Source organism: Rutidosis leptorrhynchoides, chromosome 10 (assembly GCF_046630445.1).
Source record: "Rutidosis leptorrhynchoides isolate AG116_Rl617_1_P2 chromosome 10, CSIRO_AGI_Rlap_v1, whole genome shotgun sequence".
NCBI lineage: Eukaryota > Viridiplantae > Streptophyta > Magnoliopsida > Asterales > Asteraceae > Rutidosis > Rutidosis leptorrhynchoides.
In genome coordinates, this window is record NC_092342.1 from 276,911,631 (window position 1) to 276,927,942 (window position 16,312).

Sequence of the window (16,312 nt, forward strand, 5' to 3'; positions counted from 1 at the left end):
TATATACATTATAATATAATACCAATTAATAGGAATTCATATTTATATACATATAATTTCATAATAATCTCGTATACCTGTTTATATATATTCATTTTAATTGTTCATAATTATTCTGTTTATAAATTTTACATTTTTTTAATTAATTAAAGTATATTTTTATTTATGCAAAGTATTATATATACACACTTATATTTATTTTTATATAAATATATTTACATATTTATTTACAAACAATTGTTCATGAATCGTCGGTAATAGTCGGAGGGTAATTGCATATATGAAATAGTTCAAAATTTTTAAGACTCAACATTACATACATTGCTTATCGCATCGAAACCATATAAAGATTAAGTTTAAATTTGGTCGGAAATTCCCGGGTCGTCACAAAACTACTGTATGATTTACTATAATGTATTTCCGTTGGCCAGACGTAGTACATCATTCTAAATCACACTTTCATTTCGAGTATTTCGGAACAAGATCTTAATCGAGTTCATCAAAACAATACGATCTATCTTCTCAAGTCACAGGTAGTTATAAATCTCCACTATATCCCAAACTAATAGATTTTACAATCTAAGGCTATCAAAACCGCAAAAGTCTTGAAAGAAAACACCTAACTCGGTTCTAGTACGATCTTAATTCTACTAAGTCCTCTTTAGTAACCACATTAGTAACTCTAATCCAACATCTAATAAACTATACCTACTTACTTCGTCTTATTTACAAATGCTATTATTGTCCGTCCTCAACCTTACATTCAAATCTTCAAAAGATAAAATGTTCACAACGGTCACTATCGAACTACCAGATCAATGATTCTATCTTAACAGTAATATGATCAATGTTTTAATCACGTCTCCCGACCTAGTCAAGATTCATCATAATTCAGCTTGAACTGAATTTCTATTCCCGTTAAGGTCTTCTCTACTTCCAAGAAAGTCACTAAACGAACGTCTCACATACTAACATCTAATGAGTCATATAAATTCACAAAAAAAATCAACAACTTCTCAGGACAACTCTACAGGTCCTACTTTGCTAGTCAAATCCTGCAACAGTACATCCAGGCTAATAATACTCCTTACATAATGACAAAACACAGTTTTCCTATTTTCAGTCAAGACTACATGGAAAACTCCATTCAAACTTACTTCCTAAAGGTCACCACTAACTCACATTTGTCTATGGTAGGAAAACGATTCTTCAAAGTCTTACTACGGCCATAATCATCTAAACCAAAAGTCAACAATCATACGTGACACGTAGACCACCCACATATGACAACAACAAACAGGGTCCGGATCCTCTTATGAGAAGACAAGGAAACTACTACTCTATTTCAATCCTTACGGGCCACTACGTGTGTCCCGTCGATCCATGGGAAGGAATTACATTTCACCTAAGTTCAACACAACAAGTCCCATCATACTATAATATCATAGGGTCCGTCATCTGCTGGTTCAGTCACGGTCGCCAAGCATGAAGACTACACTTCACATAGTTACACAATAGGGTTCGAGACTTCCACTACTCATCAAGGGGTCACTACCCTAATCATTCTTTATGGGTCACTACGTGTGTCCCATCAGTCAATGGTCAAGAAATGACTTCATATTCGTCTTTTGTTAATACTACAAATCATTCACTTCAATTCTTCCAGTCTAGGCCAACAGTAATCTCACATATAGTACAACAGGCCATATAACAAATAATTCACAATAGCATGACACCATATCACAAACGTCATATCTATAAAGTCTCATATAATATAGCAGTCAGTCTAAGGGAATAAAATCCCGATAGTGGCAGGGTAGCTCCAGACACAATCGTCGTAACTGTGTCAGTCAACTGTCATCTACTTTTATCTTACAAGTACAATTAATCAATCGCAACTTGAAACACTAATCGTCACAAATTATCATTACAACAAACACCAATTTCGACAAAGACAGGAACACAATCTACAAGTACAATAATAACAATTACAGCAATGTAACAAGAATGTACCTTTATGAATAAGAAGACATCTTCTGTATCTATCAACACCTCGATTGCACCCGCACCCTTAACCCTCATCAACTCTGCAACTGAATCCTCATCATTGGAGCCATGTCAACTAATACGCGTCAAGTCCTTCATCCAAATCAGCATCAAACGCATCCACCGAAGTTCTATCGGTACTGAGGGTCAACAGGGCACCAACAGGGTGGAATCGATCTTCATACTTGTCTTAACACAACATCTCACACACAAAAGCTTAGTAGATAATCTGTTAGTTTTCGCCAACTAACTCGTCAATACCTACTTCACTCACTTAACCCACCCCAAGATATGTTTGACTCGACACACGGTTTGGGAACATGTCACTTCCGTGCACATGCTGCCAAACCTACGCTCTGATACCAACTTATAACACCCCAGATTTTTTTTAATACAGCGGAAGACCAATTTAACTAATACATAAGTTAAACATGTATATATATATATATATAATCCACTTAATGATAAATACGTTAATAAATAAACGAACGGGTGTTATATTAAAACGTAAATACAGCTTTAATAGAAAAGACGCGACATCAGAGTTTCCGGCTTTGTCAAACATATCTTCTAACATCCCATCTTCGCCCTGATAACTAGCATACAACAAATCCATAACCTGCAGGGAAGATGTGGGGGATTAGCAAGAAGCTAAGTGAGTGCAACTACCTACATGCACTAGTATACAGGAACAGTCATACTAATCATGTCACATAGTCTAACACATAAACATCACCCAAGTGCCGTCTACAGAGACTCTGGCGGCTCGGCCAAACCATTAACCACCAGTTGATCGGACTGGGGCTTACCAGAAGTTCCTCCACCACCGTGTTGTATATATATAATCCACACGCGACGGACGCGTCATTCACATATATATACACCACGATTGTCTAGGCCACCACATGAGGAACCCAACCCCGCAGGTTGATCTCTCCTACCGAGGCCACCACACAATAGGGACGCACTGGGCTCTAGCAGACAAGCATCAACCAACATGCAGTCATCACAACGTACTAACTAACTGTATCAGTAAGTATAGCTAACAAGCATGGCAATCATAATATAACATGCTACCCTATACTATATTCTCCAGTTAGTCCCACTCACCGATACCGGCAACACTTGGTAGTCTAATATCACCGAGTCTTCTCCTCGTCCATATCACCTGAGAACAAATACTGAATAAGTTAGTAATCGTATTCCAATACTAACTATATCACAATCACAGTATATATAAACTAACACTTAAGCACTTAACAATAAATCTGTCAATCGTACGAGTAACACTCTCACTCGCACGTTTGAGAACACTCTACCGTGCGGTTGACAACTTACTCGTACGTTTGGTCTATGATTGAACGCCCATTAATGAATCCAATGATCCGTACGGTTCACCACATGAGTGACAAGTGACTCGTACGAGTCACATCTCAATAGTATGTATTACCTTAACTAAAATAATAGTTCTCCATAACCACTCACTCGCACGGATCAAAACACGGTTGACCCCCCAACCGTACGAGTGAAGGCTCACTCGTGCGAGTGATAAGAACAGTAACAACAGTTGTTTATACGGGTTTTTACTCAAAATTTACAACATAAACATCAATTCATACAGTAGGTTAACACATATCATCATATATTTACTATATGATAAGCCTACATCATAAACTCAATCAATAACGACACTAAACGAGTACAAAACAAGACATACACCATAAAATCCCTTCTTATAACCAAAACAAAATTTTATCTTGCTTTTTAAAACCTTATCATGGTAAATTAAACTTCAAGACAAGTCCAACGATAGTTTATTCATCGAAAACGGAGTTACGGTTTGAAAGTTACAGCCTTTTCAATTTTACCAAAAACTGACCAGTGCTCACTCGCGCGGACGAGACCTCACTCGTGCGAGTGAGTCCTCAACCACGTGGTTGAGCCTTAAATGCGTGGTCACTCGTACGAGTGACCTATCAGAAGTGTGGGAGCTATTAGAACATTCCAGCTCGCTGTTTTCGCGTTTTTTGACCCAAAATCATGATTTTTGCAAGATCTAACAACATAACCACTTCCAAAACATCATATAAACTATATATAAGCTATTACTAACAACAATTAACACATACAAACACATAATCATCAAGATTCAAGCCCAATTTCACACTTTTATTTAAGAACACCAAAAATCCAATTTCAACAAGAATCAAAGCATTAATCGACGAAGCACTTACCTTGTGATGATCACCAACACACAAGTAACAGATTACTAGCTCGAATTCAACAAACTAACAAGCTTTGATCTTTAGGGTTTGAGAGGATGAAGGAGTTAGGTACGGGCTTTGTTTGGGAATTTTGAAGAAATGGATGGAAACATCCAGATAATACATACTTAAGTGGGTTATAAACCCATACCCCTTAATACACGGGTATTTATCAGTTATCTGAATTCTTTTGTATGTCATTTGATGACCCAAACGAAGTCCAAATTAAATAAACAAACCTGTTCTGTGACCCTTACCACAAACTGGTCCAATCCGCAACATTAAATAATAATAATTATAAAATTAAAATAAAAGCATATAATAACATCACACAACCAGAGGGCAAAATAATAATCTAACAGCTAGGCCTGCTTCGAGGGTGTTACAGTAGACATGCTGCGAGATTTCAAAATATTGATTGCTAATTCCCGATGATTTGTATGACAATTCTCGTTACAAGATGCAGATGAATAAATGATGGGGTTTTGATAAATATAATGATTTTTCGGAAAAATCAAAGATCAGTGGAGTTGTTGGTAAGTTTATTGCTAATGTGGTGGAACATAAATGGTTCCCCGATAATGATGGCGAAAGGGCAATGTATATATCGAGGTTATAATAAGATGTTTCAACTGAAAAGTCGAAGTTGACTTGCTGGAGCTGTGACAAAACTGGCTGCTTTGAAAAGGAATCGCAAAGTTATTTTTGCTAATAAATGCCAAAGAATCTGACGCAGATACGTGTTTAAACTTTTACTTTGGTTTCAAGAGTTTTCAGGTACATAACTGTGGGTAACATGTGGTTGGATCATCATCTCAATTGTTCATTATTTGAAGTGTCTTCAGGAATTTCGAAGGGTTTGAACACAGATTGTAATCGTTAATATACATATAATGTTCTAGGATTTTGAATGATACAAATATTTTCTGGGATCTATGAATAGAAATGATGTTTTAGCACAGTTTTAAAGTCAAAGTATAGCTTTGAAAGATGTAAGAATCTAAGAGTGATGTCTTCTGTTAAATCTTGACTTGGATTTTGATTCGTCAAAATCAGAATATATAATCAATTTTTGATGAGAATGGTTGTTTTGATTTTTATAAAAGAATGTATATTGTTGTGAAAGTAGTGAGTATAGTTGGTGATTACTGAATCAGATTCGAAGAATGTAATATATTAATTGTGAATTTCTATATATATCTCTCGGGTATTACCTACCCGTTAAAAAAAATCACAGTTAATATTTTGTACAAAAATTTTATTACAGTCTTTATGAAAATATATAGGTGTATATTTTCTTCAGATGTAACATAGATTTAATGAGTTAATATTAAATTAAACTCATTTGATTTACGGTTGAAATTAGAATTGAATAATCCCTGAAACTTTAGAAATTACATAACTTTTACAAAGTATTTCTTCAATGAAATTGAAATTATGAATCAATACTTCGTTATTTGTTGATGCATGATGTTGGTGTTCGTGGATCTCTTGTGAACTTCGCAAAGTATGAATGATGTTATCTGAAAAGTTTCGAGTACATCGATGATGAAAGTGTAAAATCAAATCTATATTTGAATAATACACTTGATTTATTATGAAATGGAATTCATTGAATTGAAACATATATCTTAGTTAACGATGGTTAGGTTGTTAAGGAAGTATGTACATCATAGCATATTAGTAATATGAATTTAACCGAGTAATATCTACCCTTATTTAATTCATACATAATAGCTTAGTACGAAAAGATTTATTTTGATCTCAAAATTCATATGTATATAAATAAAATATACATATAATTTCTTCAGAGGGAATGAGTTAATACTTAATAACTCATTGACACAATATACTTCGTTGTTGATTTGTAATGATGTCCACGGTGATTCTTGAACTGGCGAAGCTTGTGATATTATAGGTGTTGTTGGTACTGACGGTGCTGGTGATGTTGACGATACAGTTGATGATGTTCGTAAAACGAGTCTAGCTTGTAAATCGTGCACCATTCCGGTCAGGGTTTCTACTCTACTATCTCTGTTCACTCATCTGATTTGTAATCAGAATCAGAATAATCTCTAAGATTTTGGAGATTACATAATCACCGCAAAATCTTTCTTCAATGAAGTTATAAATCAATACCTCATCGTTTATTGTTGTTGGTATTCCTTAGTATCTACAAGGCGTATGTTGCCGATGTTCGTGGGACAGTTTATGATGTCGAAGCATGGAATGTGGATGTTGTTGATGGTGGTAATGGTTCTGTTAACGTTGATCATGGTGGTACTGTTGTTGCCGGTGTTGCTGCTGGTGCTTGTAACCTTTGCACCATATTCTCCAAAGCCACTACTCGAGCGCAAAGCTCGTTGGTTTCTTCTACTATACCGGGATGATTGGCGGTTCGGACGGGCGGATGAATAAAATCTAGAATCTGGGATAGTATATAATCATGACGGGATACTCTGGAAATGAGAGAGAAAATGGTGTCTCGAACAGGTTTGCCGGTAAGTGCTTCAGGTTCTTCGCCAAGAGGGCAATGTGGTGGATGGAAAAGATCGCCTTCTTCTTATCTCCAATATTTAAGGAGGCTACGAACCCATCCCCAATTCATCCAAAATAGATGATGGCTGATTGGTTGGTCCATTCCGGTCACACTGCTTTCGGAGCTTGAGTGAAACTCCATATCAGAATTCGAGGGACTTGAACTAGTGGAGAGTTCCATTTCGTACGATTGAATAAAAGATTTTTCGATTTGAAATGATTCCTGGCTATCGGATGGTATTCTACTTACATGGAATATCTATATATATAGAATAAAAGATTTCGTAGATTATGGAGGAATTTACGGAATATGTCAGGCAAAGTTTACAGTAACATATACGCTAAGATATGAATTAGCAGATACGCTAAGATATGAATTTTGTCTATACACTATTCATGCAATCAATGCAATAAGATGTGTCTAGACTTAAGAATGATAAGCAGGTAATTTTCGACAAGAAATGATAAGCAAAACTTTTGACATGCAGACACGGTCGAAGTCCAGACTCATTAATGCATCCTAACAACTACCAGATAGACACACTAATGCAAGACCTGGTTCGCTAAGACCACCGCTCTGATACCACATGTAAAGACCCGTCCTAATCCATAAGAACGAATACAATAACATATGATTACATTGCGAGGTATTTGACCTCTATATGATACATTTTGCAAACATTGCATTCGTTTTAAAAGACAAACTTTCATTACATCGAAAGTTGACAGGCATGCATACCATTTCCTAATATCCAACTATAAATGATCTAATCTGTCATTTACTTAATCATAATCTTTACTGAACTCAACTACTCGAATGCAACGTCTTTTGAAATATGTCATGAATGACTCCAAGTAATATCTTTAAATTGAGCAAATGCACAGCGGGAGATTTCTTTCAATCCTGAGAATAAACATGCTTTAAAGTGTCAACCAAAAGGCTGGTAAGTTCATTAGTTTATCATAATCGATCATTTCCATAATTTTAATAGACCACAAGATTTTCGTATTTATAAACAGAACCTCTCGTCTGCATAAAGATAAAATCATTCATATGAATTGAACACCTGGTAACCGACATTAACTTTAATGCATAGAATATCCCCAAACAGAACCTCTCATCTGTATAGTATAAACTCGAAGTACTAAAGCCATCCATAACCTGAATGGGGGTTGTTAGGCCCAATAGATCTATCTTTAAGATTCGCTTCAATTAGGAACAGAACCTCTCGTCTGCCTAATTCTTAGGTTACCAAGCTAAAAGGGGTGATATTCGGTTTAATAATCCAACCATAGAATGTAGTTTTGATTAGTTGTGTCTATTTCGTAAAACATTTATAAAACAGCACATGTATTCTCAGTCCCAAAAATATATATTGCAAAAGCATTTAAAAAGGGAGCAAATGAAACTCACAATATTGTATTTCGTAGTAATTAAGCATATGATGGCATCGAATAAGTGCAAGGTTGACCTCGGATTCACGAACCTAAATTAAGTATATATATTTGTATGTTGGTCAATATCTGTTTAACAACTTAGGTTAAGTCATAGTGTACCACAATCCTAGTGCTCGAGACTAATATGCAAAAGTCAACAAAAGTCAACTTGACCAAAATGACTTCCAAAATCTATACATGATTATTATGTAACCTAAATATAGTCTTTGTATATAATTAACTATTTTTAACAGATTTTATTAGAGTAAATAATATTTATTAATAAATAAAATTTTATATTAAAGTTTATATAATAAAAATATACTTTTATATATCTTTAAGTAATAAAATTTATAAAATTCATTTAATGTCATAAAAATATAATGATAAGTATTATTAATGCAATTATATTACATGTAGTAAAATATCTTTGTATCACATATTTATTTGATAAAATAATATCGATAATAACAATAATAAGTAAAAGTTGTATTATTTTGTAATAATTATTATTATTCTACTAATAAAAATAACAATATTTATATTTACTAAAAAATGTTATTATGATAAAATGATAATAAAAATACTAAAATGATAGTAATAATGATATTTTATAATAACAATGATATTTCTATTAAAAATAATAATTTTAGTAAAAATAATAGTTTTAATATTAATAATACTTTTAATAATAATAATAGTGATAAAAATAATGAAAATGATATTTTTATCTAAATCAATAACTTACAATATTTTTATTTCATCATGATACTTTTACTCATTATTTCCTAATCGTTTCGTTAAATCGTTTTTAGTCTTCTTTTAAATCACATTCATAATGATAACAATATTAGTCATAATAATTAAATGTTAATAATAATAATTACTATGATGATATTACTAATAACTACCTTAATGATGAAAATAATAATGATAATAATAATAATAACAATAATAATAATAATAATAATAATAATAATAATAATAATAATAATGATAATGTTAATAATAACGATAGTAATAAAAATGACAATTTTTAATGATAACATTTATAATATTAATAATAATTATTATTATTAGTTAATAATAATCACGACGATAATAACGGCGATAGTAATAATAATCATCATCTTAACAATAATACATAAAATCATAGATAATCTAATTGACTATAACTTCTAATCGATTCATCGAAATCACTCGATATCTAAATGAAAAGTTCTTAATTTTTCGCTAGCTTTCCAATGACATGCATATCATATACCATATCTCAGTAGCATATGTATCTAATTCAGGATTCAACATAAATTATCTAACGACAATATTAAACGTACAAGCATGCATAATCCTAAATACTCGAGCACTAGTCAGGGATACACTAATAATATATAAAAGTTAAGTTATGAGTGCTCACGTATCAATATTGAGATTCAATATTGCAGAAAATTACGTAGACGCAACGGAGATGATAAACACTATATTGGTCTCACGAGCATACCCTCGAACATTACCCATAACCTCCATAGCTATAACCCATATTTTCCTTAGCTCTATCCCGCTCATAAAACCCGTTTTGGAATAGCTCGCTCATGACCTCGTCGTAATATTTTATGTGTAATACTTAATAATAATACTCCTAACTATAAGATTAATAATAATATTAATCTTAATAATAATAATAATAATAATAATAATAATAATAATAATAATAATAATAATAATAATAATAATAATAATAATAATAATATATAAATATATATATTGAGAGAGAAATCGAGAGTTGAGTGAAAATGAAAACGATTACGTTCGAGCTTTTAAAGGAAGTGAGCCACACCTAACCTCTCATGCGATCGCATGAGAATGTGAGGGTGGCCTCATGCGATCGCATGAACCATACTTTGGAGTCCAACCCGTTTTTTACAAGCTTGCCGACACTTTCTTAAATATTATTATATATAAATTAAAATTTAATCTATATAATTAATTATATATTATATTATATTTACGTGTATAGTTAACTTGTAAAATTAATTCCATTGTCTTGGACGTTGTCACTCAACTAATGTTCCGGTTCCGGTTTTTCAAACGAAGTTTCGTACGCTTAGAAAACTATCATTTTACGTTTAGTAACTCGTACCCTTAACAAAATATAGACTTAGAGGATTAGTAAACTACATTACACGAAGTGTAGCTTATGCATTTGAGTGTTTTGGTCATTTGCTTCCATAAATCATCGTCTCGTTGTATATACATATTATTGAAACGTTTTATGACTAAGTTAATATATATATATATATATATTCATTTCGAAATGAATATATATATATATATATTCATTTCGAAATATAAATTTGAAATATTTATAAAATATATAGTTTTTCAAAACTAATGATATTCAAAACTTATATATTTCGAAATCGTTTAAGAAATATTATTTCGTAACATTTGATTTTAAAGTTTAAAATTGATATAATTACAAACGTTCATAAAGACATTTTAATAATCAAATCATTTTATATTCAAAATCATTTTATGTCATAATACGTCCTTAATAATAAAAGTCTATTATATCAATAAACGTTTTCGTTTAAGAAACACTGTATATATACCTTTATAATATAAAGCTTAAATTCTGTTAATTCTATATAATCAAAATAACAGATTTATAATAACTCAGTTTTTGAAATCGTTTTCTTACGTTTGAAATAAATCAGTCGAATATTATGAAATCCTATTTTCCACTAACCTTTGTCCAACGTTCGTCAATTGACACATTTGTTCTTACATGTAAATTACTTTACCAAATATTCCGAATACCGTTAAAAATGAAAGATTTCTCAAATCAATGTGGACATCTCAACAGAGACTCGTAATCATAATTCAATGTTTCTGATAATTCAATTATTTGATCTTATCTTTTAATTTCGTCGATAATCATATTGAAACAAATACGTTCATATAAAGCATTATACGTTTAATACTTTGTTAATATTCTCAAGTTATAATATATATATACATATATATACATATTCATATCCAATTATATAATGGTTTGTGAATCGTTGGAATTTGGTCGAGGCTAAATGAATGTATGAACATAGTTTTAAATTCTTGAGATTTAACATTACAGACTTTGCTTATCGTGTCGGAAACATATAAAGATTAAAGTTTAAATTTGGCCGAAAATTTCTGGGTTGTCACACCCGTTTCCGGCCTGCGTTCTCGTTTCGCATTTTCAGAGCGCATTTTCGACGAGCGTTTTAGGGTCGCGTTTTCGGCCTGCGTTTTCGTTTCGCAATTTCGGAGCGCGTTTTCGACGCCCGTTTTCGAGCCACGTATTCGACCCCCATATTTTGGTTACGTTTTCGGCGCGCGTTTTCGTGTCGCGTTTTAAGGCGTTTTTTCGAGGCGCGTTTTTGGGGCGCTTTTTCGACGTTTGTTTTTGACTCGAGTTTTCAACGCGCGTTTTCGACTTGCGATTTCAGGGCAAGTTTACGGTTTTCGGGGCGCGTATTCGAATCGCATTTTTGGCGCCCATATTCGGGTCGTGTTTTCAGATTTCTTTTTTCGGGTTGCGTTTTGGGATGCGTTTTTGTCGCGCATTAGCGTCGTCCTTTGTCGGTGCGCGTTTTTGATGATCTTTTTAAGCGCGCTTTTTCGGGGCTCGTTTTTCGGTTCATGTTTACGTGTCACATTTTAGGTTCGCGTTTTCGTGTCGCCAAAAACTTGCGCCAAAAATGTACCCTGAAAAAGCGCTCCGAAATGCTCGCCGAATACGCACCATGAGAACGCGTCCTGAATACGGGCACAAAAAATGCGCCCCGAAAACGCGACAAAAAATACGGGAACCGAATACGTGACCTGAAAATGGGCTCCAAAAAAGGGCGCCGAAAACGCGCCCCGGATAACGCAACACGAAAACACGCGCCGAAAAAGCAATACGAAAATGCGCCCCGAAAACGCACACCGAAAAAGTGACCCGAAAACGCCCCCGAAAACGCCCCCGAAAAACGCGCCTAGAAAATGCGTTTTGAAAACGCTCGCTGGATAAGCGCCCTGAAATTGCTCCCCGGAAACGCGCCCCGAAAACACGCGTTGAAAACGCCCCCTAAAAATGCGCCCGAAAAACGCGCCAAAAACGATCCGCGAAAAAACATCTCGAAACACGCCACGATAACGCGCCCTGAAAAGCGGCATGAAAACGTGACCCGAAAACGCGGACCGAAAACGCGACCCAAAAACGCGCGTCGAAAACGCTCCCTGAAAACGCCCCCCAAAACCGCGCCCCGATAACGCGCACCGAAACGCTCCCCGAAAGTGAGCGCCAAAAAGGCGCTCGGGAGTCGCGACCCTAAAAATTCAATGTTGGAAGGAATTCAAATTCATCAACATCTTGAAGGAATGAACATTCCATAGATGAAGGAATCTCAAGATTCCAAGGAATTTAATTCCTTCCAAAATATGTCAACCAAACGAAGCGGTCTAAGGAATTCTATTCCAATTCCATCAAATTCCTTTGGGATTCTGCGAGCCAAACGAGGCCTTAGTGTTCAATTGTTATTAGTTTGTGATTTGTAATAATGGTGTGTGTTTACACATTTTCCTTCCATTTCCTGTCCTGTTGTAAGTGACAAGTTCTTAATACATTTTCGATTTGAGATTTCGATTTCATTTCTTGTTTATGAAATTCATTCCCATATCTAGTTTTTACGATTCATCCCATAAATACATGTGATGTCAGAGCAACCCATCTGGTGTTTAACGAGGACGTTGGCACTTTAAAGATGGGGTATTGTAATGATCCACATATTAATTGAATTTATGATCCCACATCAGTGACCGGGTAAATCCAGTTGGTATTATAACTTGGGTCTCCCCTCAACCTTTAATCTAGCTTTTAGACCACTAGTAACGGTTAGCCCTTGTGCTCCGCCCTTGGATCCGTCTTCCAAGCACCCCAATACTAGCATTTAGCCCTTACTTAGCCCTTGATCACTAGTGCTCCAAAATGTCGCTGGATGATAATTACAATCACGGAAGCCATGCAATGTATTTGTTGTACATAATGCTTTTTTACTTGTACCCGTAAATAATTAATTAATTTAGTGGGTGTTAGGAAGTGTGTGATGAGTACGTCATGGATGTTAGCAGTTAGTGGTTGGTTAGTGATCGGAAGAAGGTGCTGATGTGGCGCTGATGTGGCAGTCCGTGATACCATGACATTACGTCATGGTTAAGAGTAGTCTTAGGAGTAAGTTCTTCACTGTAGTGACTAACTCATGCGGTTAACTTTAACTTGGATTCTCATCCTTTCCTCTATGTATGGAATCGAAGTGTTAGTTCATACCTCTCTCAAATCTTATTTACCTTCGCAAAGCCTTGTGACGGATAAGATGATGTGTGAGGTTATTCAACATCTTATATAAAAATTTCATTTTTCTTAACACGGGTGGTGGGTTGAAAGATGGTAGGAGTCAATTCATCTATAACTTGGGTGTATTTGTGGCATAAATTTACTACCAACGCGGAGATTTTAAATACTGTGTTACCAATGCGGAGGTTAATCGGACATGATCATGGTTAATGCTGCATTTGTTTTTGACCGGGGGCAGCTTCCGACATTTATTAACAGTACTTTTGTTTTGACTGGGGAAAGACGCTGACAGTACTTATGCTTCTGTTCGCGTCTTGCTATGGACATTAATGCTCTACATGCTAGAGGACAATCATATTTTGAAGGAGAGAGGATTATTATAGATCATTTACGACGACATGTACGAGGCACATGCGAAGCTTAAACCCTTTTTACACCCAAGTATAAATAAGACGTTAGCTTGTGATTTGTAATAATGTGTGTTTTATACATCTCCCTCTCATTTCATTTCCCACCTCATTGTAATTCTGACAATCTTAGTTTTAATACAATTTCGATTTGCGATTTCGATTCCATTTCTTGTTTGTGAAATTCATTCGCTGGAGCTTATAACTGTAGCTTGAGCTGGAGCTTATTTTTGAAGCTGGAAGTTGGAGTTTATTATTTTTCATAAGTGTTTGGTAAAGTAGTTGGAGTTGGAGCTGAAGCTGTAGCTTATTTTTATAAATTGACTAAAAAGGACATTAATAATAATATATAAAATAATAATGGAGGGCTTTTTAGTAATAACACATATTATAAGCTCTACTTTTTTAAGAGCTTATGTTTTAAATTACTTGTAAGGAGTTTCTTTTTGAAGCTCTACAATTTAATAAGCTCTATTTTTTTTAGTTACCAAACAAAACAAACAAAGCTTAATAATTATAACCTCCTTAAAATCAAAAACCCTATTTTTTTAAGCTCTCATAAGACCACTCTTAACCACGACGGTCCGTCATAGGATCACTGACTGCCACATCAATGCCACATCAGCACCTTCTTCCCATCACTAACCAACCACTAACTGCTAACATCCATGACGTACCCATCACTTGGTCCCACCTCTATTTTTTTATATTAAACTTATATATTATTAACTTATATATAACATTTAGAATCCTAAAAAATTAAAATTTTATTAATAAAAAAAGCCATTACAAATTCCGAAAAAAAAAACATTACAAATTCCTAAAAAAAAAACATTACAAATTCCTAAAAATATAAAAAAAACATTACAAATTCCTAAAAAGAAAACCATTACAAATTCCTAAAAATAAAAAAAAAACATTACAAACAATAAACACTAATTTTGATTCGGAAACTTGCTCGAATACTTCTTCGTTATGTCACTCCTAGCTCGCATCAACAAGTCGTATTGGTCGGGTGGAATGTCGGAAGACACCGGTGTAGCTAGAAGCTTCAAACTCTCCAACATCACATGAGTGTCGACTTGCTCCTCCAACTTTCTCGTTCGTTTTTCAGCTTCCTCCTTGATCGCCCTCATCGTTTCACGTGTAGCATTTGCAGTTTCATAAACCGCGGCTCTAGCATCCTCCGAAGAACAACGAGATGCCGCATCCGACGAACAAGAACTCTTTCGACTCTTTGCACGACCCGGTGGACGACGGAGTGATGGAGAAATAAATTCTCCAAATTGATTGACGGGGTATCAGTCGAAGTCGGATTCGGAGTCTCATCGGCATCTCCCAAATTGACAGGGTCAGGCTCGGTTGCACGACGTTTGGCGGTCACAACGGTTTCATAGACTTTAAATTGGGGACATTCTTTAACAACCCTCCACGCATCTTCGTACGCGAAGACTTTATTATGTTGCTCACAAAACACCTTCTTTACTGACACTAAAATATCGTTGTCGTTGGCTCCACTAGGCCAGTGCTTCACAAGTTTTTCATAAAGTGCGACAAATAGCTTGATATCTTTGGCCATCTTGGTCCACTTGCCAGATATTTGATCCATACGCCTTTGTTTCCTTACTTTAGAGTTGTAATATTGTCGGATGGTCCCCCAAAATGAATTATGTATTTGGGAGTTTCCAATCTCGGGATTTAGAGTAGCGCACATTCAACACTCGGCCAAAAATCCTACTTTCATCGTCCAACCACATAACTTTTGGCCTTTTTTCCTTTTTTGGAGGCGACAGTTTCTTGTGTTTCTTCGACCTCCTCAACATGGGGTTGTGTTTCTTGCACTGCATCGGGTTCGTCTTCTTCGAGTGATGTGTCAAACGTAGGTATATAAGGGCTTTGAGGTTGGCTGTGTTGAGGTGTTTGTGGTTGGTCATATTGAGGTGTTTGTGGTTGGTTATATTGAGGTGTTTTATAGTGAGGATTAGTGAGGTAATGAGGTATGTAAAATGGATTCACGACCCAATTATTTAGTTGATGATATTAGGGATATTGCATGTTAGAAACGTTAGAAGACGAGCCCATGGGATTAAGTTGTGGAGATTGATGAATGGTGTTTTGGAGGACCGAATTCCAGATGTCTTCATCAATGAGATTAAGTTGTTGTTGTTGTTTTGTTTTTTTTTTTTTTTTTGATTTTTTTTGTTGGAAGACATGTTGTTTAAAAGAGAAAGATGTTGTGAGAAGTA